Source organism: Chiloscyllium punctatum, chromosome 29 (assembly GCF_047496795.1).
Source record: "Chiloscyllium punctatum isolate Juve2018m chromosome 29, sChiPun1.3, whole genome shotgun sequence".
NCBI lineage: Eukaryota > Metazoa > Chordata > Chondrichthyes > Orectolobiformes > Hemiscylliidae > Chiloscyllium > Chiloscyllium punctatum.
Window position 1 is genome coordinate 9,356,716 of NC_092767.1, and position 27,556 is coordinate 9,384,271.

Sequence of the window (27,556 nt, forward strand, 5' to 3'; positions counted from 1 at the left end):
TTCATATGAACCTAGCCTCCTTCTTGGCACCTTTACACCTGCAATGAAAAAAGAACAATGTTAGAAATAGTCACATAGCAAAGAAGTAGCCCTGATGGAAGTGAAAAGGCAGCTATCATCATCTAGGGTGTTGGCCCACCACAATCCAAGCGAGAAGTCGTACTGACATGCGATGCCTCTCCGTGGATTAGCAGGATAGTATTGGCTCAACAGTGGCCAAATGAAGAGGAAAGCCCCATAGTGTGTGTGCTTCCCAGACCTTGGATGATGCTGAACACAAATATGCTCAGATAGAGAAACAAGGTTTGGCAGTCACCAGTACCTTTATGCTTGGGGATTTGTCTTAGTAACAGATCACAAACCCCTGCTAAGGTGACTGAAGGAAGACAAGGTGGTGCTGCCCATTGCTTCTGGTAGAATTCAGGATTGGGCCCTTATTCCCAGCACATACAAGTACAAGTTAGAACATTCTCCATTCCTGATGAAGGTCATACGCATGAAACGTTGGCTCTCCTTCTCCTTGGATGCTACCTGACCTGCTATGCTTTGCCAGCGCCACCTTTTTGACTCTGACTCTCCAGCATCTGCAGTCCTCATTTTTTCTCATTGTCGAGGAACCCAATCGACTAATACAGATGCCTTGAGCCACCTCCCACAAGCAGATACTTCACTAGAGTAAAATAAGGGCCAATCAAAGAAAGTCATGGGAAGTTATGCGTGGAGTCAGAGGAGACAGGGGAAGCACTAAATGAATATTATTCATCAATATTCACACTGGAAAAAGATGATGTTGTCGAGGAGAATACTGAGATACAGGCTATTAGACTAGATGGGATTGAGGTGCACAAGGTGGGGGTGTTAGCAATTCTCTAAAGTGTGAAAATAGGAAAGACCCCTGGGTTGGATGGGACTTATCCTAGGATTCTCTGGGAAACCAGCGAGGAGATTATAGAGCCTTTGGTTTTGATCTTTATGTCATCATTGTCTACAGGAATAGTGCAACAAGACTGGAGAATAGCAAATGCTGTTCCCTTGTTCAAAAAGGAGAGTAGTGACAACCCAAGTAACTATAGACCAGTAAGCCTTACTTCCTTTGTAGGTAATGTATTGGAAAAGGTTATAAGAGATAGGATTTATAACCATTGAGAAAGAAATAAGTTGATTAGGGATAGTCAACATGGTTTTGTGAAGGGTAGGTCATAGATCACAAACCTTAATGAGTTCTTTGAGAAGGTGACCAAACATGTAGATGAGGGTAAAATGGTTGATGTGGTATATATGGATTTCAGTAAGGTGTTTGATATGGTAGGCTATTGCACAAAATACGGAGGCATAGGATTGAGGGTGATTTAGTGGTTTGGACCAGAAATTAGCGAGCTGAAAGAAGACAGAGGGTGATGGTTGATGCAAAATGTTCATTCTGGAGTTTAGTTACTAGTGGTGTGCTGCAAGGCTATGACTCTATGCTGTTTGTCATTTTTACAAATGACCTGAATGAGGGTGTAGAAGGATGGGTTAGTAAATTTACGGATGATACTAAGCTTGAGGATAGTGTCGAAGGATGTTGTGGGTTACAGAGGGACGTAGATAAGCTGCAGAGCTGGGCTGAGAGGTGGCAAATGGAGGTTAATGTGGAAAAGTGTGAGGTGATTCACTTTGGAAGGAGCAACAGGAATAAAGAATACTGGGCTAATGGTAAAATTCTTGGTAGTGCAGATGAACAGAGAGATCTCGGTGTCCATGTACATTGATCCCTGAAAGTTGCTATCCATGTTGATAGGGTTGTTAAAAAGGGGTACGGTGTGTTAACTTTTATTGGTAGAGGGATCGAGTTTCAAAGCCATGAGGTCATGCTGCTGCTGTACAGAACTCTGGTGTGGCCACACTTGGAGCATTGCGTATAGTTCAGATCACGACATTATCAGAAGGATGTGGAAGCTTTGGAAAGGGTTCAGAGGAGATTTACTGTATTGTTGACTGGAATGGAGAGAAGGTCATATGAGGAAAGGTTGAGGGACTTGAGACTGCTTTCATTAGAGAGAAGAAAGTTGAGAGGTGACTTAACTGAGACATATAAGAGAATCAAAGAGTTAGATAGGGTGGACAGTGGGAGCTTTTTTCCTCAGATGGAGATGGCTAGCAGAAGGGCACATAGCTTTAAATTGAGGGGTGATAGATAGAGGACAGATGTCAGAGGTAGCTTCTGTACTCAGAGAGTAATAGGAGTGTGGTACGGCCTGCCTGCAACAGTAGTCGACTCGAAGGTCATTTAAATGTTCATTGGATAGACGTATGGATAAAAATGAAATAGCGTAGGTTGGATGGGAAGGGCTGGAGAGCCTCTACTGTGCTGTAATGTTCTATGTTCTAGTGGTGCCTCCCCTGAAACTGTCCATTTTGGTTTTAAACTTCCTGGACACCCTTCTGGTCACTGCTGACAATATCCAACCAGGGACACAAAAAGATGCTATCCTAGCAAAACTAAAGCAGCTGGTAGTAATGGGGGAGACACAAGGGCCATCATACCCAGCAAGACCTCGTGAGACCAGATCACCATAGAGAACGGCATACAATTACGGGGAGCAAGGGTGATTATCCTGAGTAAAGGTTGCTACCAAACTTGACTAAGGTCATCCAGAGGTTTCCAAGATGAAGATACTAGCAAGAAGCTATGTCTGGTGGCCAGGGTTGGATATGCCCAGAGTGCCAAGAAGGATAACAATTGCTACCAGCAGCACTCCCACAGTTGTGGGAATGGCTGCGTAAACCCTGGATTCGGTTAGATGTTGGTTAGTGTGATGCTGGAAATGCAGCATCAAGGAGCAGGAAAATCAAAGTTTCAGGCAAAAGCCCTTCATCCATCGTCCAATGGTCTTGCCCAGTGATTCTCAACCAGTTTTTGGCCGCTACCCTCCTCGGAGCTCCTCTCAGGTTCCAGGGCCTTCCAGGAACTAATTTCTTCTATTTGCTTTGTTTCTTTTTCGTATATTATTTTGCACAAAATATCAATTTTCCTGCTCCTTGGATACTGCCTGACCAGCTGTGCTTTTCCAACACCACACACTCGACTCGAATCTCCAGCATCTGCAGTCCTCACTTTTGCCTACAAGTTGATTATGCTGGTCCTTTCATCGGAACAATGTTCCTGGTCAGTGTGAATGCCCATTCAAAGTGGTTGGATAATGCATAAAGTCTGTTTGGCAAACTCAGGGATGGCAATTGAGAAGCTGTCAGTATCTTTTGTGATACACAGTCTCCTGGAAGTGGTCACGGACAATGGAATGTCATTTACCAGTAGGGGATTTGAATATTTCCTAAAGTTGAAAGGCATTCGGCATATAACGACAGCTCTATGCATCTGTTGTCCAATGTTCTCCCAAGGAGCTCTTCTCTGGTTCCAGCACACCTCCCCTGCCCCAGAACTAATTTCTTCTGTTTGCTTTGTTTCTTTTTCTTATATTATATACATGAAATAAGCATACACCCAACATCCTTTCACGGTGTAAGTGTAATAAAGAATAGCAGTAGTCATGATGTAACATTGCGTAACATCTTACCTCAATGAAGCGTATGAGAGATGTTGTGGTGACTTGGGAAAACTCACTACATATGTTTAGTTGCCAAATTAACGAAATTATTGTGGAAATTTAAAATTTCAACTGAGATTTAGCAAATGACATAGCATACATGCATAATCACATAATTTTCCCTTTTCAATTTTCCTTGTCATACGCATTCACTAAAATCTGCCAAAAATGAAAAAAAAAATGATTTTGCTTTTTCTTCTCGCTAAATTGACAACATGACTGAGAAATGGTTTGGGAAGGCTGCCTAAATGTTTTTGACTTGGGAATAAGCACACAAAACTTAGATACATTTCCGACAAAAAATGCTGTCACCCAAATCTTGGGTTTTAAAACATTTTCAGTGACTTGATATACAGTAATAAGCACTTTTCACAACCTACCTTAGCATATGATATGTCCAAACACATATGCTTTAAAGTTACTAAGAGAAACTTTATTGATTGAATATGTTGCTTTGTGACTGACTCTGAAGTGAGGCTGCATGAGAGGAGCTGAAGGAAATTAATTTACCAGGTGTGCCAAATTCAAACGGTGTGATGGAACAACATTATAAATAGGAGGGAAACGACTGACTCTAATGAAGGTTGTTGCTTAGGTATTTCATTGGTTCAGTTACCAGGCCCCCCCATAAACCTTTGGGGCTCCCCTTCTCAGGATTTTCAGACTGTGGCCCCCTTCAATTGTGAGAATGTGGCCCCCTCTGTTGAGAATGGCTGGTCACGCAGAATGAGTGGTCCAAATGTTGAAGACAGGCTTAAAGAAGTGGCCTGCAGTGTCTCTTGATACCAACTATACAAAATGCTGGTGCGGCCCCACTTGGAATATTGTGTACAGTTTTGATCGCCCCATTACAGAAAGGATGTGAAAGCATTGGAAAAGGTGCAGAGGAGATTTACCAGGATGTTGTCTGGTCTGAAGGGAAGGTCTTATGAGGAAAGGCTGAGAGATTTGGGTCTTTTCTCATTGGAAAGAAGATGACTAAGGGGGGATTTGATAGAGACATACAAGATGATCAGAGGATTAGATAGGGTAGGCAGTGAAATACTTTTTCCTAGGACGATGATGAGAGGGCATAACGACAAATTGAGGGGTGATAGATTTAAGACTGATGTCAGAGGCAAGTTCTTTATGCAGAGTGGTAAGGGCGTGGATAGCCCTACATGCTAAGGTAGTCAACTCAGCCATATTAGGGAGATTTAAACAATCCTTAGATAAGCACATCCATGATTTTGGGATAGTATAGGGGAACGAGCTGAGAATATTTCACAGGTCGGCACAACATCGAGGGTCGATGGGCCTGTTCTGCGCTGTATTGTTCTATGTTCTATCCTTGTTCCTGCCTGATTATAGGTCCACTTCTCTCACACAGGGAGAGCTTCAACAGAGTTACTGATGGGGAGAAGACTCTGCAACAGGTTAACCCAGATATTTCCAGACCTTGGGGGCAGGGTGAAATGAGTGCAGGAACAGCAATGCCTCCTCTAAGCAAGAGAGACAATTTAATTAACGGGATGAAGTTTGGTGCTTGAACCAAGGGAATGACCCTGTATGGTTATGAGGCAAGTTCAACTTGAGGTCAGGTCCTGCCACTTACAAAATTTGGGACAGTGAGACAGTCCGGAACAAACATGTGGAACGCTTGAAAGCTGTGACCTCACAAACAGAATGTGAAACCCAAAGGTTACTAAGAGATGGGTCGTTACAAAGCCTATCTGACCTCTTTGAACTAAGAGAGGGAGAGAGAGACTGATCTTGCTAAACTGCTGCTAGACCAGTCAGGGCCAGTGCTCAACCAAATGTCATGAAAAGAAATCATACCTGGCCCCTCAGAACAGCTCAAAGGCTGATTGGCTCTGCCCTATCTAGTGTTGAGGATACCTCAGAGTCCAAGATGGATGCAGCCTCGAAACTGTTGATGTCCCTGGTAAGTTTTGTAACAACTTAACTGATACAAATTTCTGTATTGAATCATATTTATATCTGTTAGAAACGAAAATCGCTTCTTAATAATCGCTCTAGACAAATTCAGGAAAACAAAGTTTTATTAGCAAGTCTGCAGAGTCGGGCACCCTTCTGAGTAAAAGGCGCGCTGAGGCTTACAAAGTTTCTCATTATATACAGTACAAATCCCTCCCCTCCTTGGCTCTAACAAGCCATGAGGTTCACATTCTTAAAAACATCATTATTCTTCGATTTACACCCTTATCACAAAGTCTGCAACAAATGCCTCCAGACCCTCCCCTTCCTGGCTCTAACGAGCCATGAGGTTCACATTCTTAAAAACATCATTATTCTTTGATTTGCACCCTTATCACAAAGTCTTCAGAGTCTCCAAAGTTGTTTCTCTCACCCTGCAGTATTATCAGTCAAGGCCTCATTCTTCCCTGCCTGTGTTAATGGTTTCATCAATCAAGGGCCTGTTTGTTTTTACTCTGCTCACAAATTGTCAGCATTCTGCACAATTTAAACTATTCTACTTTTGAGTATACAAAATGTTTTAGAAAAGAAACAAAAGTTTTGTCTTTTATTATAGATCAGTCTGTGGTCCAGGCACATCTTAAAGTTTAAACCGAAATTACCTCTCACAATTCCACCCTTTTCTTTCTTTAAGATGTGCCTGACCAAGATAGCCCCCCCTCCTCAAGGGCCCGGGAAATCCTTGGTCTTTCGCAGCAACATCACTTTAAGTTCACGCGTCCCATGTTGTGGAACCACCACTGCCTGGAGTCGGGAAATATTTTTCTGAATTAAAAACTGAATACAGGGAGTTAGGCAGGGTAATACGAGAAGAAGAATCACGCCCCCCCCCCCAACCACCAGCAACACCGTGCGCCACCAGCTACCACCTAGGAGACCATCCCACCATCCGATGCCACTAAGAGGACGCCAAGATTGTACTGGCACATGGGCCAATTTCCGAATTTCATCGGAAATTTCCAAAACCGCTTTACCATTATCGTCAATTTCTAGGCAGCAGTTAGTCAGGTTAAACTTCCCGTACACACCCCCCTCCGAGGCCAACAGATAATCCAAGGCAAGTCGGTTTTGATATATAGCAGCCCTCATCTGATCCTGCTGCTTAGCCAGCAGCTCCAGGGCCAGTAATAGTATTACCATAGTAATAACCTCTACGACTGCTTGGAGCCTGATAATTCGATTTAACATATAGATAGGAGTACGGTATCCCCATGATCCGTCCTGTGCCCATGTAGCTGGCCCGTAGTATTCAATAATCCGGGCCGGTGGCCACTCATCCCCCCAATCACCGACTTGGATATCCCTTGGTGACCTACGGAGGGAGTCAAAGAGTTTAATCCCCAAATCATCGCCTTCCTCCCGGGGTAATAGGAAGAACGCAGGTCGTATTAGACCCAGGAAGCATACCCCAGCCCATCCCATGGGCAGTTTGGAGTATGCCCGATTACCACATATCCAAAATAGGCCATCTGGAGCAGGCCCTCCCTGCCTCACAACGTCATCCCACAGCTCCTTTACCCCGGGGACGCCCTCATAAGGACCAGGACCACTGCAATTCCAGTATTCGGACTCCTGACCCAGAGTCTGGACAGGAGTATCCCAGCATCGATTCCCCCGACAACCACCACTCCAGACTCTCATCATGCCATCGGAAGAATCAGAACCTAGTTCGTCAGAGGAGGAATCAGTACGTAATGGAACGCAATTTTTATGACCTCGGTTTGCAATGTACCAAGTAATATCCTCAGGCCACCATACTCGCGTGGTTGCATCCAATATATTCTGACAGGGACTAATCCCTACCTCCACGGTCCCCTTGCCTTCAATACAGAACTGGCCCTCAGGGCTGTTTGTCAGTCTCCACCCCTGGCTTTTTCTGTCGTTGACATGAGTCCAAGTGGTTTGCTGCAATTCCCCTATGTCTAAGCTTTGACCAGTCCACGGCCATTGTTCCGACATATGCGGCCCCCCACAAACCCAGCAATTGCTAACATTTAAAACAGTGGCTATTCTAGAAGTGAGATCAATAAACAGGTTTTGTGTAATATCAGGGAGTTCAATCTTTTCTTCTACCTGTTCGTATACAGATGGCACTTTAGAGAGCACGACCATTCTTTGACGGTCTTGCTCTTTTCCCAACCCCCGATCAGTGTTCTGTACCCTGGTCTCCTTGACTCTGTCAACCTGCTCTCTGAGCAACACGGAAGATGGGTCCCACCTTCCAGTTTTGCTAATACATACCCAGCGCTCATTTATAGGGCATCCACGGATTTTGCCACCGTATCCCTTATTATACACCTGATAATAGGGTCTTCCACCCTCCCAACATTCATGGCGTGCACTCACATCGTAACACCAATCGTCCACATAGGAATAGGACACAATGTTCCCGAGTAGATTCAAATCCCAAGTCTTACTATAGTTCGACATTTGTCACATCTCCCCTCACCCTCCCCCACATACAGGAGTAAATTGATCAATATCCCCACCAATACAGTCCAAGTAGAGTTCATTATTGCTGTCTTTTCAGTTTTACCACCAACGGCTTGTCCCCTTGCTCGCATGTCCAAGTGAGTTCTTCTTCAGATGGAACAGGCCCCTTTATCCTTAATGCGTGGACCCACCCTTTCTCTTTCGTCCGAACAGCTGCTTCAGTTGTTAACAGAACCAGGAACGGTCCTTCCCACTGCGGCTGGAGCTTTTCGGCCTTCCAGGTCTTAACAAGTACCCAGTCTCCGGGCTCCACCTTATGCAAGAGGAAGTCGAGCGGCGGAGTGTGAGCCAGGAGACCTTTCCTCCGGAGTTCTCTTGGGCAAATTTGACCTCAGTGGGATCCCTCCTGCGCCACGTGGTGTACCACAGATTGAGGTCACCTTTGATATTGACGCAAATGGCATCTTGAATGTCTCTGCTGTGGACAAGAGCACTGGCAAAGAGAGCAAAATCACCATCACCAATAACAAGGGCAGGTTGAGTAAGGAGGAGATCGAGAGGATAGTGCAGGAAGCGGAGAGGTACAAAGGTCAGGATGATATGCAGCGTGAGAAAATTACAGCCAAGAATTCCCTGGAGTCGTACGCATTTAACATGAAGAGTTCAGTGGAGGAAGAGAAAACGAAAGGCAAGATCAGTGAGGAAGATAAGAACAAAGTCATCGAAAAGTGTAACCAGGCCATCTCCTGGCTGGAGGCAAACCAAACAGCAGAGAAGGAGGACTTTGAGCAGCAGTTGAAAGATTTGAAAAAAAAATATGCAAGCCCATCATTGCCAAACTTTACCAGGGAGGTATGCCCGAAGGGCCATTCTCAGAACAAGTCAGAAAGGACCCTTCTGGTGGACCAACAATTGAAGAGGTTGATTGAAACTTTAACTCTCTTCAAAGTAATATCATTTCCAGTTGGTCTCTCTTCTCCACCATTCCATCCCCCCACCTCCCTGAAATTGCAACAGTCCTTTAGAATTTCTCGGGGCTTCTGTAAACCCAGTTGATTTGGACATTTGCACAGTTAGGTAAATGATGGCCTACATTTCTGAAGTTTGGGTGTTTGAATGGTAGCAATTAAACGTGTCAATGGTGAATTTTTCTGCAAACTGTTTCCTGTATGTTTTATACATTGAGTAGTTTACACCCTTTTAGCTGCTAATGGAGTTCTTTCTCAGTTTTCTGCACACTACAAGAATGCACCGTATGATTCAGAAATTCAGTCAGTTGTCACTAATCCTGAGAAGTTATTGTTTAGACAGGTTATACTTACAGTTAAGCAAGCCAGCTATCCTTTCTGTCATGTAGTTGGAACAGTGTTCCCTTATAATAAATAGTATACAACAGAGATTCTATTTTCATACAGACCACAAGAAGGTGGTGTTATAACAATTGGCAGCCTTTGCAGACTTAATTTGTATGCAATTATTGGGGAAAGTAATCACAATTAAATATCTTTGGTGGAAAATGCATAACATCCGAGCAGTGACTATACAATTTCTCTCCGTGCACAACCAATTTTCAGATGATGTCCTTTGTGTTCTCCAAAAGCTTGTTTAACCATTTGAATCATTAAGTGGATAGGACCAATTTTCATGCATTGTGTGTCTGTTGCTGTCATAAATGTTTTTTTTTGTTTGCAGCAAAATTTAAGTTTTTTTTTGATACCTTCCAGACATTGATTCTCTCACAATCTTTTCCATTTTTATGACTTTTCTTTCAACTCTGTCTGTTTTTTTTCCCTTGGTTAATCATTCTTTGATATTCCCTTCCTGGAATCATTTTTCCTCACTGAGGAAACTGGGAGTCATGAACTATTTTCATAAAAGTGTGCAGTTGTTCATTAGTTGTCTTTTCTATTAAACTTCTTTCTGAGTCCACTCCAGTTAACTCTGCACAATGCCTACCTTCTTCGAGTTTATAGCACAGTTGTTTTCAACCCAAGTTTCTTACTCTTAACATGAATGCTAACTTCTATCATATTATGGTCACTGTAACCTTTAGAGTTTATTTTTACTTTGTGATCACGTATTAAACCTTCCTCAGTATATATTATCAGACGCAAAATAGCTTGATTCCCATTTGGATGTAGAACATATGATTCTAGAAAAGTGTCCTTCTGACTTCCTTAGGCAACTTGATTTTCCCAATCTACATGAAAATTAAAATCACCAGTGATAAATATACTGCCTATTTTTTCCACACCTTATTTTCTCCCTGAACTATTCTGTCCCAAAGAAAGCTATTGTTGATGGGTCTGTGGACAACTCCCAGCAGCATCTTTACCCATTATTTTTTATAAGCTCCCACTTATATGGATTTTATAACATATGTTTCCAAGATCATTTCCTGCTACTTATACTTATTCTATCTACAAATAACAAAACATACCCCAGCCCATCCCTTAATCGCCTTAGATCCCTTATTTCCCATTTCCGAGGACTTCGTATTTCTCCCGTGATAATCTATCACAATGTAGCCAATTCCCGGACCTTCAGTCCCGTGATCGCCCAGGTTCCTTTGCAGGCACCCCCGGTCTTTGGATTCCTGTGTCCTACGTCTCTGTGACACAGATCACAGGCACCCCGTAGGTACACGTTCCTCCGCAAACACGGTCTCTGCAAAATCCCTCACAGGCCAGCCCCGGTCTCTAGATACCTGAGTCCTACGTCTCTGTAGAAAAATCCACAGGCACCCCGTAGGTCCCCAGGCGTCCGGAAACACGGTCCCCGCAAGTTTTTCTTACCTGGGTTCGGTGCACCGAAATTACTCGATCGTTAACCGTCCCCACTGCCTCGGTTACACCCCTCCTTTGTTTTCCTGAGCCTCCCGGATATCACTCGCTCAAGCCGCGCGGGGCGACAAGCAAGGAATCAGGGACTGCTGAAATCAGCAGGGTGCACCTTCTCCGATGTCCTTCCTCAGCTCCCCCCGCGGCCGGAGTGTTGATCCCGGACGAGCCCCCAAGTTGTTAGAAACGAAAATCGCTTCTTAATAATCGCTCTAGACAAATTCAGGAAAACAAAGTTTTATTAGCAAGTCTGCAGAGTCGGGCACCCTTCTGAGTAAAAGGCGTGCTGAGGCTTACAAAGTTTCTCATTATATACAGTACAAATCCCTCCCCTCCTTGGCTCTAACAAGCCATGAGGTTCACATTCTTAAAAACATCATTATTCTTCGATTTACACCCTTATCACAAAGTCTGCAACAAATGCCTCCAGACCCTCCCCTTCCTGGCTCTAACGAGCCATGAGGTTCACATTCTTAAAAACATCATTATTCTTTGATTTGCACCCTTATCACAAAGTCTTCAGAGTCTCCAAAGTTGTTTCTCTCACCCTGCAGTATTATCAGTCAAGGCCTCATTCTTCCCTGCCTGTGTTAATGGTTTCATCAATCAAGGGCCTGTTTGTTTTTACTCTGCTCACAAATTGTCAGCATTCTGCACAATTTAAACTATTCTACTTTTGAGTATACAAAATGTTTTAGAAAAGAAACAAAAGTTTTGTCTTTTATTATAGATCAGTCTGTGGTCCAGGCACATCTTAAAGTTTAAACCGAAATTACCTCTCACAATATCTACTGACATCTGACATCTGACATCGCAGTGTCCAGCATTACACTGTCCAGTGTCACAGTCTGATCTCCCAGTATTTAGTGATAGTATCCAGAGTGACAGTGTAGTAACCGGAGTGATAGTGTCATACAGGGAGTGACAATGTCCAGAGTTATTGTGCCTGGAGGTACGGTGTCCGGAGTGACACAGGAAAATGAAGCTCAACCAAAACCAGCCTCCCGATCACTGGATTTGCAACACAGTAACATTCAATCATTCACTGACCCTCAAAATCGTTCAATTGTTCCAGAATTTACAAATAACAGATCTTGGATATTAAGTTTATAACTTAATGAATTGTTAATTTCTGTTTATGTCACTTTAGCAGAACACAGATGATTATAAACCCACGCACCCCTCCAATTCGCACACCAGCAGACAATTAAGAGATAAACTTGTTTAAAATTTTAATTTGCCAGTTGATAACAGTTTCAATGATAAATAGGAGGCCATCGTGAAATCCTTTATGCTGGGTTGTATTACAGGCACAAGAACTGTACACCATGTTTGAAGTTAAAGTCACCAGTCAATGCGAACAAATTCTGCAGACCTGTGGAGACTAATACTCATTCCCGAAGACTCACATTCTCATCTCAGACCTTTTGACAAGTTAACAACTGGGGAAATAACTAGACAAAGTAATACCAAAAAGAAGACCAAACCAGTCCAGCAACTTCCAAAGAAGCACTTCCTCCAAGCCCAAAATCCAGTCAGAGTGAGGTCACTCATGGTTTTTGCTTTCTTTCTCACCATTCTCTGTGGTTACCTGCCTGGCAGCATTCCTCTTACTGACTGACCCATTCAATATCCATCCAGCTGTCAGTCCCTGAGCAGAACTACATCTCTGTGCTGAAGCGTCTGCTGTGTTCAGAGAGCAGTAATTCACCTGCATTACCTTTCCTGGCCAGATCCTCACAGCAAACATCAGTCTTTTGTCTGTCCAGTTTTTTTTAAAGAAGAACTAACCACTGTTCAAAGTTCAATTCTCAATTTGGACTCAGTTCCAAACCAAAATGAGAAAAATAAAAAAATAGTGATGGTCACAACACTGGTCTTGCAGTGTCCAGCTGTACATGCCCACTCGTGCAGTGTTCCGGTAATGCATTGCCCACTAGTGCAGTGTTCCAGTAATGCAGTGCCAACTCGTGCAGTGTTCCAGTAATGCAGTGCCCACTCGTGCAGTGTTCCAGTAATGCAGTGCCCACTCGTGCAGTGTTCCAGTAATGCATTGCCCACTAGTGCAGTGTTCCAGTAATGCAGTGCCCACTCGTGCAGTGTTGAATATTATTGGCGGATGTGTCCCTGTGAGACTGGGCACAAACAACCCCATCGACCTGTGGCCAACCACTTCAACACAATGACACCTCCTGCACCACCAAATCCAAGCTATCTGACGACTGGAGGAAGAACACCTCATCTTCTGCCTTGGGACCCTCAACCACATGGCATCAACATTGACGTCACTAGTTTCCAAATCTCTCCTCTCCCCCCACCTCATCCCAGATCCAACCCTCCAAGTCGGCTCTCCCCTCTTGATCCGTCCATCTTCCTTCCTAACTATAGGTTCGACCTTCCCCACCGACCAATCACAATCACACCCGCCAGCTGGATTTACTGAGCACCTTCCCCAAAAGCCCCACCCCCACTCTATGTATCTCTCAACCCCCTTATTCCCCCACATTCCTGATAAAGGGCTTATACCTGAAACATCGGTTCTGTTGCTCCTTGGATGCTGCCTGACCTGCCGTGCTTTTCCAGCACCACACATTTTGACTCTCACAGTAACTAATGTTACAGTGCTTAGTTTCACAGTGCCCAGTGTTACAGTGGATAGTATTAAGGTATCCAATCTCCACAGTGCCCAACACTATCGTGCCCAGCCTCACACTGCCTCGTGCTACAGTGGCTATGTTATAGCATGCAGTTTCACAGTGTCTGGCCTCCACAGTAGCCAGTGTTATACTATACAGTCTCACAGTGCCCAGTTTCACAGTGCCCAGTCTCTCAGTGTTTCCAATGTCTCACCCACCACCCCTACCACCATCACCGAGGTTTACTCTGCACCAACCTCTAACCCAGCCCCAGTTTTACCAAGTGTCCTGTTTCGGAGATATTCCTCCATGCACTGTACTGCCGTGTTGTCCATGTTGGGGTCAAACTTATTTGCAAAGAAACATCTCTGATGGACCACCCAATGTAGATCTCCTGCCCCATACACACAAACCAAGTGGCGATACCTTCCCGTGCAGGGAGGGTATAGGGCACCCCTCGCAACGTCACCAGCCTCAAAGGACCACTTTACTGCCCGGCCAAGTGTCCTTGTGGCTGCTTGGGTGTATGGGATGGAGCTTGGTACATTGGGCATTCTGTGCAGGGTAGCCCACACATGCTCGTCCGGGCTGTAGGTATCCTCCGACCACTTGAGGAAGGCCTGGATCTCGGCACTGTCAAACACATGGCCAACAAACTCTCTGGAGGCCATGAAGTAGGCGCTGCCCACGAAGATGGAGGTGCTGATGTTCGGCTGGTCTTTCAGTTGCGCCGTCAAGACGACTTGGTCGAGGGTATCGTGGTGGTATTGCCAATGTTCCTAAAAGGCAAGTGCAAGAGAGAGTGAGAGAGATGAGAAAGCAGAAATGATAGCTTTTCAACTTCACCTGTGGCTTTTTCCCTCCCCAACTCCTCTGCACTCTCCTCGCCCCCAGCTCCAGCAAGATCCATGCACACTCCTTCTCTCAGTTACTCACCTTACAGTGGAGAACAAGGCCATTCAGCCCCTCAGGCCTTTCTCACTCCTATTGCCTAGTGCCAGTCACCTGCCAATTTCCCCATATCCCTGCCTCCCAAACCATCTCCCAATGCTCATTCCCTGAGCAAACATATAACTCATCCTCAAACTCTCCCAGTGGATCTGGCTCCAAAAATACACTTCAAGCTGTGCCCTCTGGTCATAAAGATTGAGAGCACCAGAAAAATAGATCCTTCAGCCCATCGTGACTGCGCTGGCAAAACAGGCTCCTTGCTACTCCAGTCTCATTTTCCAGCACTGGGAACATTGCCTTTCATGCCTCACCAGTGCAATGGAGACACTTTCCTGTGGTCATCAACTCCTGGAGTGGGACTTGAACACAGAGCTTTTGCCTTAGAGAGAAGGACATGGTGTGCAGGGATATAGATCTCTGATATGCCTTTGCCATTACCAAGTGTGATCTATTGTCTGTAGAGGACGTTGGTGAGGCCACTTTTAAAATACTGCATACAATTCTGGTCGCCCTTCAAAAGAAAGGATGTTGTTAAACTTGAGAGGGTGCAGAAAAGATTTACCAGGATGTTGCCGAGATTGGAGGGCTTGAGCTACAGTAAAAGGTCGAATAGGCTGGGGCTATTTTCCCTGGAGTGTCGGATGCTGAGGGGTATCCTTACAGAAGTTCATAAAATCAGGAGAAGCATGGATAGATGTTGAAATGATCAGCCAGATGATAGTACACTTCACACAGCTTCCTTTATCACATACATGCAAGAAGACTCAACCAGCCGGGTCAAAGCCCACCCTTGCCTGGAGAGTCTGAAACAGGCAGTTGCAATCACACTTTTACACACAAATCAGCGTTCCCCTTTCACGAATTACATTTTGATTTCAAGCCTTAGCAACACAACTGATCAATCAGATCCTGATCTAGGTACGTGACGTTTAGCATTAGATCATTGACCTTAAACTTCTACAACACCTGTTGAGTGTTGTTTCGGTCTTCCTGCCTTCTCACTTAATGGGAGCCAGTTTCAGTAAGCTAGCTCGCTTACATACGTGCTTGGCTGCACTTTTCCGTTGCTGCTCAGAATTGTTTAGCTGACCTCCTTTTCTGTTCTTGCCCCATTTTGATTCCTTCCAGGTCGGCTGTATAGCCAAAGGTCTTTTCCCAACGGTGGGGGAGTCCAAAACTAGAAGCATAGGTTTAAGTTGAGAGGGGAAAGACCTGAGGGGTTACTTTTTCACGCAGTGGGTGATGTGTGCCTGGAATGAGCTACCAAGAGGTGGTGGAGGTGGCTGGTACAATGACTATATTTAAAAGGCATCTAGATGTGGACATGAATAGGAATAGGTTAGAGAGATATGTGCTAAAGGCTGGCAAATGGGACTAGGTCAGATTAGGATGACTGGTCAGCGCAGACAGGTTGAACTGAAGGGTCTGTTCCATACTGTATGATGCTGTAACTCCATACTCTCTGGTTATTGAGGTTTAGAGCACCAAAATAATAAGTTGCCCTTCAGCCCATCGTGTCTGCACTGGTCAAAAAGACCAGCTTCGAACTATTCTCATCCCATTTTGTCGCACTTGGCCCACACCCTTGAGTGTCTCACAAAAGTAATGAAGACACCTTCCTATGGCCATCAACTCCTGGAGTAGGACTTGAATCCAATGCTCCTCCCTCAGAGTGAAGGACACCACACATTAGATTCTCTACAGTATGGAAACAGGCCATTTGGCCCAACAATTCCACACCAATCCTCTGAAGAGCAACCCATCACCCTACCTGATAATTACCCCTGACTAATGCACCTAACACTATGGTCAATTTAGCATGACAAATTCACCTCACCTGCACATCTTTGCACTGTGGCAGGAAACCAGAGCACCTGGAGGAAACCCACGCAGACATGGGGACAATGTGCAAACTCCACACAGACAGTCGCCCAGGGCTGGAATCGAACCCAGGTCTTTGGTGCTGTGAGACAACAGTGCTAACCACTGAGCCACCGTGCCACCCCTTCCGCAAGACACAAGACACTTTATTTACATTGTGTCAAAAGATATCTTTTATCCTCGGTCCTTGTGGCATCATGCGTGGGAAATATGGATCCTTGGTTACCAAGGGGAGGATAGATTATCGATGGTATGCAGGAATGTGGATGGTGGAACAGGATCAAAAGGGCCAATGGCCTACTCTTGTTCCTTGAATTTATGGGAACAGATCTTTTTTTATCCACCTTACATCAAAACTTGCCATCATCTCATACAAATGTAGTTTAGGCTTCATTTACGTTTCAATTCCTCAGATCTCCCTACCATGCCTCTAACCCAAAATCTTACATCTGCATTCCATTGCACTTGTACAATCGGTGAACAGTGAAGTATATATCCTTGTCTTCATTACCGAGTGCTCACCCTATACCCATTGAATAAACCTCACCCTAATCTCCTTTGTTCCAATGGGAGCATCGTTGACCTTTCCAACTGAGCCATCCAACTTAAATCCTGGCACCATTCTGCGAAATCTCCACCCTGTCCTGAGGGCCCTCACATCGTTTTATAGTCACCGGAAATGACCACAACAATCCAACTGGGGCTAAACCAATTCGACATGCAGCATAACTCAACCATTTATTGGCATCAATGCCTCTATTTATGAAGCCTTCTGCTTTTCTACGCTCTTATGGCCTCCTCATCTTCTAATGTCGATGGATGTTTATTGCCAGATCCCTCTAATCCTGCGCACTCTTTACGATTGTGCCATTACATTTCTATTACCTCTCCACATCCTTCTCCCAAAACATATCACCTTACACTCTTCTGTATTCACCTCTGACTGGATGCTGTCTGTTCACTGTGGTGACTCTGGACAATTCACATCATCCTCACCATTTGCCAATCCTCCAGGTTTATCATTGCCCCGAATATGGGCATTTTGCCACATACTCCAAGATTGATATCACTGACATATTGAATAAAAGCAGTCGTCTATTTAGAGCTGAGATACGGAAACATTTCTTAACTTATAGGACAGTGAAATTATGGAATTCTGTACCACAGAAATCTGTGGAGTTTGAGTCATTGAATATATCCAAGAATGCGATTAACAAATATTTAGGTTTCAAAAGCATCAAAGACAAGGGAGAAAGTGTTAGTATGGCATTGAGATAAGGATTAGCCACGATCGTATAGTATGGTGGGCCTCATGGAGGGCCAAATCATCTTCTCCTGCTCCAGGTCTTGATGTTTAAAATGTCCCAGCTGTGTGGATCATTCCCACCTACCAACCTACCAACCTCTCGTCCAAAACAAGATCCATGAATCAGGGCTTGTGTTGTCAATTTTGTTGTCCAGCCATTTTTATCTAGTGCCTAGTGAAACACTTCATTGAAACCAGTTCAGACAACATTCTCTGCATTCAAATTCTCAGCTACTTCATCAATGCATGATGTGAGGTTGGAGACTTACCTTTTGAAACCCTGCTCTGGCTTCGCTTCATTAATTTGATCTAAGGCAGGTTGGTGCGAATTGCAGCCATAACTACCAGCATCAATGTCAAGTACATGATATAAAGTAAACTAGGATCCATGTGGTGTGAGCCTCAGAGACCCAGATTCAAGTCGCTTCTGCTCCAGAGTTGTGCGATAACATCTTTGAACAGGTTCATCAGTAAATGTAAGACCATTAACAAGTCGGGACAGGAGTCGGCCATTTGGTCCCTCAAGCCAGCTTCACTAGGATCGTGGCTGATTCAACATTCTTCAAGTCCATGTTCTTGCCCTACCCCCGTAATGCTTAATTCCCCAACTGAGCAAGAATCTGAGTCTTAAATATATACAAGGACAGCTCTCCGTGGCTAGGAATTCCAAAGATTCACAACCTTCTGAGAGAGGAAATTCCACCTCATCTCAGTCTTAAACTGGTGCCCCTTTATTCTGAGACAATACCCCCCCTGGTCCTGGACTCTCCCATGAGGAGAATCATCCTTTCAGCATTTACCCAGTCAAGCCCCTTAATCCTGTCCATTTCAACGAGGTCAACCTCAGAGTACAACGGGATCTTGAACAGATGGGCTAATAGGCCGGGACTGCCAGATGGATTCTAATGTCGATAAATGTGAGGTGCTTCATTTTGGTTTGGCAAATCAGGGCAGGAATAATACACTTCATGGTAACGTCTGGGAAGTGATGATGAAACAAGAGATCTTGGAGTGCAAATTCATAATTTCTTGAAAATGGAGTCGCAGATAGACAGGTTAGTGAAGAAGTCGTTTGCTACACATGGCATTATTGGACAGTGCATTGTGTGTAGGATTTGGGAGGTCATGCTGTGGCTGAACAGGACATTGGTTTGGCAATTTCTGGAATACAGCATGCAATTCTGGTCTCCCTGCTATAGGAAGGATGTTGTGAAACTTGGAAAGGTTCAGAAAAGATTTACAAGGATGTTGCCAGAGTTGAGTATGGAAATGCAGGAAATTGATACTAGATGTGGAATAATTACAGACACGATGGGCTGAATGGCATCCTTCCGCAAGAATTCTTTAATTCTGTGACTGGCGCAGAGGGAGATTAACTTCAAGGTTCATGTTATCAGGAGGGACACCAAAGCCCTTAGCTGAGTGGTCAGAAAACTCCCTACTCTTTACTTGAGGCTAACCTGTCTCCACCAATATCATAGCATAAGTCAGCCATTCGTCCCTTCAAGTCTGCTCCACTATTCAAGAAGGTCACTGCTCTTCTGGTTGCAATTTCAATTCCACATTTCTATCGTTTGTCCTGGGGTCCTTATCATTTTTTTAAAAAAAGGTCACCTTGCTCACCCTTTCATAACTTCATCAACTCAGCCTTCACAACTTCGTACAGAAGAGATTTACACAGTGCAACAGCCCTCTCAGGGGAAAATAATTCTGCAAGGCATTGGTGAGGCCACTTTTGGGTACTGGGTAAATTTGTGATTGCCCTGCTATTGGAAGGGTGTTGTTAAACTGCAAAGGATGCAGAATAGATTTATAAAGATGTTGCCAGGACTGCAGTTATAAGGAGAGGCTAGATACACTAGGACTTTTCTCACTGGAGTATTGGAGGGTGAAGGGTGACCATATAGAGGTTTATAAAATTGTGGGGGAAATCAATAAAAGTGAATAGCCCCAGGATGGGGGAGTCCAAACCCAGAGGGCATAGGTTTAAGGTGAGACCTGAGGGTGGTACAAATACGGACCAAGTTGCCAAAAAGAATTGTTGTAGTGGGTACAATTACAAGATTTAACAGACGACATAAATAGGACAAGTTTAGAAGGATATGGACCAAACCCAGGATAAGGGGACTAGTTCCAATTAGGACACCTGGTTGGCATGGATGAGTTGGACGAAAGGGTATGTTTCGGTGCTGTAGGACTCTGACGATATCTTATTCTACAGAACATCTTGTCAAACCTACAAGAGAAAGCAATGTCCCATCAACCACCTTACCATGTCCCCTCAGAGAAATTTATACATTTCAAAAAGATCTCTCAGATTTCCAAACTTAAATGAGTAAAAGTCAATTTGTTCAACCTTCCTTCGTAAGATAAACCCTTCATCCCCAGGAAAAAGGCAGGTGAAACTTGCTGTCAATGTAATTATTTTATGTTTTAAATGAGAGAAAAATATACAGACTAATTCTGATGTGGTCTCATCAAGGCCTTGTGTGGCACTCTCTCCACCCCTCAGGTCTGGAAATGGACTCTACATTTTGAAGAAAAATGTCTGTGTTAATGGACTCTGGACTAGAAAGGACTCTGTTTGTTGGTAATTAACTATCATATGGTTTGTTGGGCTTATCACCTGCACTGTCTTGCATGACCCTGGGTCTGGCAGGTCTTACTGTGAGCTGGGAGGCTCGTGGGTCGTCCTGAAAGCTGTCACCCCGAGAGCCGGCGAGTGGGTAGGCCATCCTGTGAACCTGAAGGTTGGTAGGCTGTCCCGAAAGCCGGAGGGTGGGTAGGCCACCCTGATGACAGTCTTCCCGAGAGCTAGATGGTGGGTAGACCATTCTGAGCACCGTCATCCCGAAAAGGGGTAATCGGGATGGGCTGTCCTAGAGGTGGTCGAAAGCTGTGTCAGAGCAGCCAAGAGCCAGAAAGCGTGTCGGGGCGGGCTGAGATCCAGAAGGCTTGTGGGCTGCCCTGCACGCTGTCGTCCCAGGGAAGGGGACGGGCTGTCCTAGAGGTGGCCGAAAGGTGTGCCAGGATAGCCCACTGGCCAGATGGTGCATCGGGGTGGGTGAGAGCCCAATGGTACAAAGGGGCAGACCGAGAGCCAGAAGGTGGGTAGCCGTCCTCAGCGCTGTCTCCCCAGGTGGGTACTGGGGCGGACAGTCCTAGAGGTGGTCAAAAGGTATGTCAGGCCGGACTGAGAGCCGGAAGGCGCGTAGGGGCGGGCTGCCTGACAGTGGTCGGAAGTTGGGAGGGATGGGGGCTTGCTGGGTCTGTATTATCTGCACTTTTTAATGTAACAGGATTGTCTTATGAATAAATGTCATTGTTGCTGTCTTTTCATATTTGAAACTGGGATTTGTGGTTTGTCCTCAATTCCCTGTAAACTGGTTGAACAGCAGGGCTTGAGGCTGAGCTTTGCTGCTCCTCTCCCTTGTATAATTGTTGATGTCTGCAGCTGTAAATGTTAACTGTTGTGCAGTAACCTCTTTTTTGTACTTGTTTAATAAAATAAAAAAAAATAAATAGGGGAATGCTCCTCTCCCGTGTAAAATTGCTGTCTCTTGTATACAGTTGTAAATGTTAACTGTTTTTGTAAACTGTTTAATAAAATTTATAAACAGGAGATTCAGAGGTCTTCTCAATTTAGGGGACTGACTCTGTGCTGGCTGGGTCACAGTCAGTGTGTTACTGTTGGTTTCTGCTTGTTTTTTGTGTGGGGGAAACCTGATTCCTGAACTGGCTGAATTATTTAGCCAGTTTGTTAACTGGCATTCCTTTAGGGAGGACTGATTGTTAAACTCCTGATGCACATAATGTGTTAGAGGTGCCGGAAGGTGTGTCGGGGTAGTCCACTGGCCGGACGGTGCATTGGGGTGATGAGAACCCAGTGGTAAGTAGGGGCAGACAGAGAGCCAGGAGCAGTCCTCAGCGCTGCTGCCCCAGGCGGGTAACGGTGCAGGCTGTCCTAGAGGTGGTCGAAAGGTGTGTCAGGGCGGATCGAGACCTGAAAGGTACGTAGGGGCGGGCTGCCTTAGAGCGGCCGGAAGGTGGGAAGGATTGGGGTGGGGGGTGGGGGGAAGACTTGCTGGTTTTTTGGGGGTCTGTATTGTATGCTCTGTTTCTTACACAAGTGGACTGTCTTATATATATGAATGTCATTGTTACTGTTCGTAATGATTGAAACTGGGATTTTTCCTCCTTTCCCTGAAAACCGGTTGAATGTCAGGGTTTGGGGCTTGGCTTTGTCATTCCCCTCCCTTGTAAAATTGCTGTTTCTCTGTATACAGCTGTAAATGTAATTGTTTGTATAAACTGTGAATTGTTTAATAAAATATAAATAAACCGGACTGTCTGTTTCCTTTCTTCCTGGTGATGGAATATAAATTGTGAGGAGCAATTATAAATGTTGTCTGTGAAAATCACAAAGCTGAATCATGAAAGAGGAAGGGGAGTGTAGGTTAAGCTGGATATACTTGTACAAACAATTATAAGCATCTGTTTCCCGCTTCTGCAAAAACAAAAACCACAATCAAGAGGTCATAAGGCTCAGTGTGGACGAAGAATGAGAGGAAATGTTGCTTTCGCAAGCAAGGAAGCAGATGGCAGTGAAGGTAGATATATGCTAACAATAGACCACAGAGGGATGTGGTGAAATGGCCAAGCAAAACCTGTACTGTTACGCACAAGGCCAGATAAGGCAAGAGATAAACAAGAGGAATGGGCACTGGGTTTAGAGTAGTGGGAGGAGGGAAAGGGAAATGAATTGTATCAAGGTTTTGTACTGTGTGCCTACCTTGTAGATACCACTCTTGCAAGAGTATATCAGATGATACTGCTGCTGCAGATCTTGTCTTGGACTGAAATTACTGAAGTGAGTGAGTTCTATTTCCCATATAAATTAAGATTTACACACTTGTCAGATGCAGTGAAAAACACCTACACACATATGACATGGGTACTAGGGAAAAATAAGCATGACTGCTGTCGGGTGGTAGTGGAAGAAAAATAAACAGGCATGTCAAGGGATCTGCTCACTGAGAGCTGGCTCTAGGGGAGCTGGATCAGCATATGAAGGACTCTTCAATCCTCTCGAGGAGAGGAGACTGACTTCGAAACAGCTTCAGTGTGTCTTATGTGCTGCTGTTGGTGTCCTCTACTGAAAAGGAGTTTCAAATTTTTTTTCATGGTTTGTTGTGATTGTTTTCTGGGGTTTCTTTCTGCTTATTTCTGTTAATTTGAAGCTGTGCTCAGCTGCACAGGCAGCTACTACCACCACTGCTGCTACAGTCTGGGCCTGCTCCTCCAACTGAAGCCTGGACCGCGCCTGCACCCCTGCTGCTGCTGCCTGGGCCTACCTACACCTGGGGACGACTTCGACTGCTACTCCTGAGGCTGCTTCTGAAAAACAAATAAACAAGACGATCAGATGTTCTGTTCACTCTGAGCTGGCTCTGAGGAAGCTGGATCCGTGTCAAGGACTCCATGTGTAAACAAAATGGTGAGTTGGTGACTGGATAATGGACTCTGTGAAGTTATTCCTGATGTCGGGGTTTCCTGATCCTCAGATGCTGCCTGACCTGTTATGCTCTTCCAACACTGTTCTAATCTTGACTGTAATCTCCAGCATCTGCAGTACCCACTTACAGTCATAGAGATGTACAGCATGGAAACAGATCCTTCGGTCCAACCAGATATCCCGACCCAATCCAGTTCCACCTGCCAGCACCCGGCCTATATCCCTCCAAACCCTTCCTATTCATATACCCATCCAAATGCATCTTAAATGTTGCAGTTGTACCAGCCTCCACCACATCCTCTGGCAGCTCATTCCATACACGTACCACACTCTCCATGAAAATGTTGCCCCTCGGGTCTCTTTTATATCTTTTCCCTCTCACCTGAAACCTGTCCTCTAGTTCTGGACTCCCTGACCCCAGGGAAAAGACTTTGTCTATTTATCCTATCCATGCCCCTCATAATTTTGTTAACCACTATAAGCTCACCCCTCAGCCTCCAACACTCCAGGGAAAACCGCGTCAGCCTGTTCCGCCTCTCCCTATAGCTCAAATCCTCCAACCCTGGCAACATCCTTGTAAATCATTTTGGAATCCTTTCAAATTTCACAACATCTTTCCAATGGGAAAGAGACCAGAATTGCACGCAATATTACAACAGTGGCCTTACTGATGTCCTGTACAGCCGCAACATGACCTCCCAACTCCTGTATTCCATAGTCTGACCAATAAAGAAGCGTATACCAAACATTGCCTTCACTACCCTATCTACCTGCAACTTCGCTTTCAAGGAGCTGTAAACCTGCACTCCAAGGTCTCTGTTCAGCAACACTCCCTAGGACCTTACCATTAAGTGTATACGTCCTGCTAAGATTTGCTTTCTCAAAATGCAGCACCTCGCATTCATCTGAATTAAACTCCATCTGCCACTTCTCAGCCCATTGGCCCATCTGGTCCAGATCCTGTTGTAATCTGAGGTAACCCTCTTCGCTGTCCATTACACCTTCAATTTTGGTGTCATCTGCAAACTTACTAACTGTACCTCTTATGCTGTCATCCAAATCATTTATGTAAATGACAAAAAGTAGAGGGCCCAGCACCAATCGTTATGGCACTCCACTGGTCACAGGTCTCCAGTCTGAAAAACAATCCTCCATCACCACCCTCTGTCTTCTACCTTTTGAGCTAGTTCTGTATCCAAATGGCTAGTTCTCCCTGTATTCAATGAGATCTAACCTTGCTAATCAGTCTCCCATGGGGAACCTTGTTGAATACCTTACTGAAACCCATATAGATCACATTTACCGCTCTGCCCTCATCAATCCTCTTTATTACTTCAAAAAACTCAATCAAGTTTGTGAGACTATTTCACTATCAACCTAAGAATAATCCTTTACATGCTCTGAACCAAACTTAAATTCTTTTTTGTTCACTCTTAACTCTTAAGGGGTAGCCATAAGCACCCACATAGGCCCCAACTATGCCTGCCTCTTCATCCATCAGCACCATTCCCCACCTTTTCCTCCACTACATTGATGACTGGATTGGCACTACCTCGTATTTGCATGAGGTGGTTGAAAATTCATTAATTCTAATTCTACCAACACCTTCCAACCTGACCTCAAATTCACCCGGACAATCTTGGACACCTCCTTTCCCTTCCTGGACCTCTCCATGTCCATCTCCATCTCTGGCAACCGACTAACCGTGGACATCTACTACAAACCCACCAACTCCCACAGCTACCTGGAATACACCTCCTCCCACCCTGCCCCTGTAAAAACATTTTCCCTTCTTCTCAATTTCTCTGCCTCTGCTGCATCTGTTCCCAGGAGGACCACTTCTATCACAGAACATCCCAGATGGTGTCCTACCTCAAAAACTACAATTTCCTCTCCCACATGGTTGACAATGCCCTCCAGTGCATGTGCTCCATTTCCTGTACCTTCACCCTTGAACTACATCCCTCCCAACGCAACAGGGACAGAACCCCTTGGTCCTCACCTTCTACCCCACCAACATCTGGATACATTGCATTATCCTCCACCACTTCTGCCACTTACAAACAGACTGCACCATTAGGGACATATTTCCCTCTGCAGTCCATCTGCATTTCAGAGACTCTTCCCTCTGCAACTCCCTTGTCAGATCCACACCCTCACCAACCCACCTTCCCTGGCCTCTGAAAATTGCAAAACCTGTACCCACACCTCCCCCCTCACCTCCGTCCAAGGCTCCAAAGGATCCTCCCACATCTGACAAATATACTTGTACCTCCACCAATGTCATCTACTGCATCCATTGCACCCAATGTGGTGCCCTCTACATCGGGGAGACAGAACTCTAACTTGCGGATTGTTTCAGAGAACATCTCTGGGACACCCACACCAACCAACCCCACCACCCCGTGGCTGAACACTTTAACTCCCCCTCCCACCAAGGGAATGCAGGTCCTGACGCCTGGATATTCCACCTTGGAACCCTGATCCGTCTGGTTGCAATGTCAATTTCACTAGTTTCATTATTTCCCCACCCCACCTTATCGCAGTCCCAAGTCTCCAACTCAGCACCACCCTCCTGACTGGTCTATCTTCCTTCCCACCTGTCCACTTGACCTTCCACCTCCCCCCCCCCCCCCCACCCCCCCCGCCCCCGATACCTTCATCTATCACATTCCCAGATACCTACAACCCCCAGCCCCACACCCATCCCACTTATCTCTCGGACCCCTGGTCCACAAACCTCATTCCTGATGAAGGGCTTATGTCCGAAACATTGATTCTTCAGATGCTGCCTGACCCGCTGTGCTTTTCCAGTGCCACACTCTTGACTCTGATCTCCAGTATCTGTAGTCCTCACTTTCTCCTACACTCTTAACCTACCTACATTCCTGTATACTCTTGTAATCAGTCTATATCCTTCCTTATCCCAGGCTCAGCCCCCTCTTTCTAACCCAACCCTTTCACCTGACCATGTTCCCTTCCACCCATCTGCTCCACCCCACCCACTGTCCAATCACAGCCACCTTCTCCCCACATCCACCAATTGCCATCCCACCTACCTTTCCCCAGCCCCACACCCCCATTCTGCAGCCCCTTCCTCGCCCCGGGTTCTGATGCAAGTTTCCGACCTGAAACGTCAATTGCCCTTCTATTCTGTTTGCAGCTCAACTCTCCAATTCCTCCTATATTCCTTTGTACATTCTGAACCTCCCTCCATGCAATTGAACTGTTTTAACAACCCTGTCTATCTTTTGTTACAGAGGGAGAGGGATAAGTTAGTGGAGGAGAGGGATTACAAAAGGGTGAGGGGTTAAAAAGGGAGAGGGGTTACAAATGGATTACCCTTCCGTTTCCCCTTTGTAACAGGCAGGAGTGAAGAACTGGAGGGGGGAGAGAGAGAGAGAGAGAGAGAGAGAGAGATGATGGAGGGAGGGAGGATGGAAAACACTTGGATGAAGAGAGGCCCAGCAGACAGGAAGGCGGTTCCCTTTTTGAACCCTGGTGCAGGATCCGACTCAATCACGTTGGAGCTGTTCAGAGCTCTGAGGCTGCGGACTATCTCCCGGTTGGTCTTCAGGGGGAAGTCTTGGCCTCACACGTTGATGAAGTACCTCCAGGGGACACGGCTCTCCAGCAGCTCCTTCATGCAGTTGAGATCTGCCTGAACTCTGCTCCAGCCAGCATAGGTGACCCACTCCAGCTTGGCTGCGACAAAGACTTTGTGGAAACACGAAGCGATGGCCCGAACGGCCGCAAGAAATTGACTCGGGAATTTGCGGTCCACGTGGATACAGTAGACATTCTGTGGGGCATAAATGCTCCGTAGAAGCCTCTCAAACATCTCAATGCTCTGGTGGATGACCATGGAGTAAGCCAAGGGGAAGTGTTCCTCCTCAGGGCTCAGGGGGACAGTGATATACTTGTGGGCCCTCACAAACGATCTGCAATTTCGGGTCATGTTCAGATAATCTCCCTCAGTGACGGCCTGGTGCTTGAGGGAGATAGTAATGGAGTTGAGGAGGGCCCTTTCCACCTCCTGCCTGTCCCCCTGGATGATCTGCCAGCAGGTGGAGTTCTCCTCGACCAGGAGGAGGTGTTCCTGCATTGGACTGGCGCCTGGTTTCACCAGCCTGAGGGTCAGCCGGCCCCCTCCTCTCTGGACCAGCAGCCATTGGCACAACAAGACCACGCTGAGCATACACAGTGCTGATCTGAGGCACGACCAGCGGGTACAACGCTGGGTCAGCTTGGGCACAGCGCTTTCCAGAGGGCAGTGTACCCAGCCGACAGGCGATAGGCAAATGCAGAATGGATGCTCTCTGTGCTGGGCAGCACTGCCTCCACCAGGCCGTGGGGAAGGAGTGACTGCAATTTGCTGGAGAGGTCGCCCCAGCCAGTCCCCTCTCCTTGTTAGACTCTTGTCTTTCCTT

General features: G+C 45.7%; 2 pseudogenes; one reads left to right on the forward strand and one right to left on the reverse strand.

Moving 5' to 3' along the window:
• Positions 1–8,285: 8,285 nt before the first annotated feature.
• On the forward strand, positions 8,286–8,926 carry LOC140454409 (heat shock 70 kDa protein-like; annotated as a pseudogene).
• Positions 8,927–13,715: 4,789 nt separating this feature from the next.
• LOC140454389 (beta-1,3-galactosyl-O-glycosyl-glycoprotein beta-1,6-N-acetylglucosaminyltransferase 3-like) lies at positions 13,716–27,324 on the reverse strand (annotated as a pseudogene).
• Between the last annotated feature and the right edge of the window lie 232 nt (positions 27,325–27,556).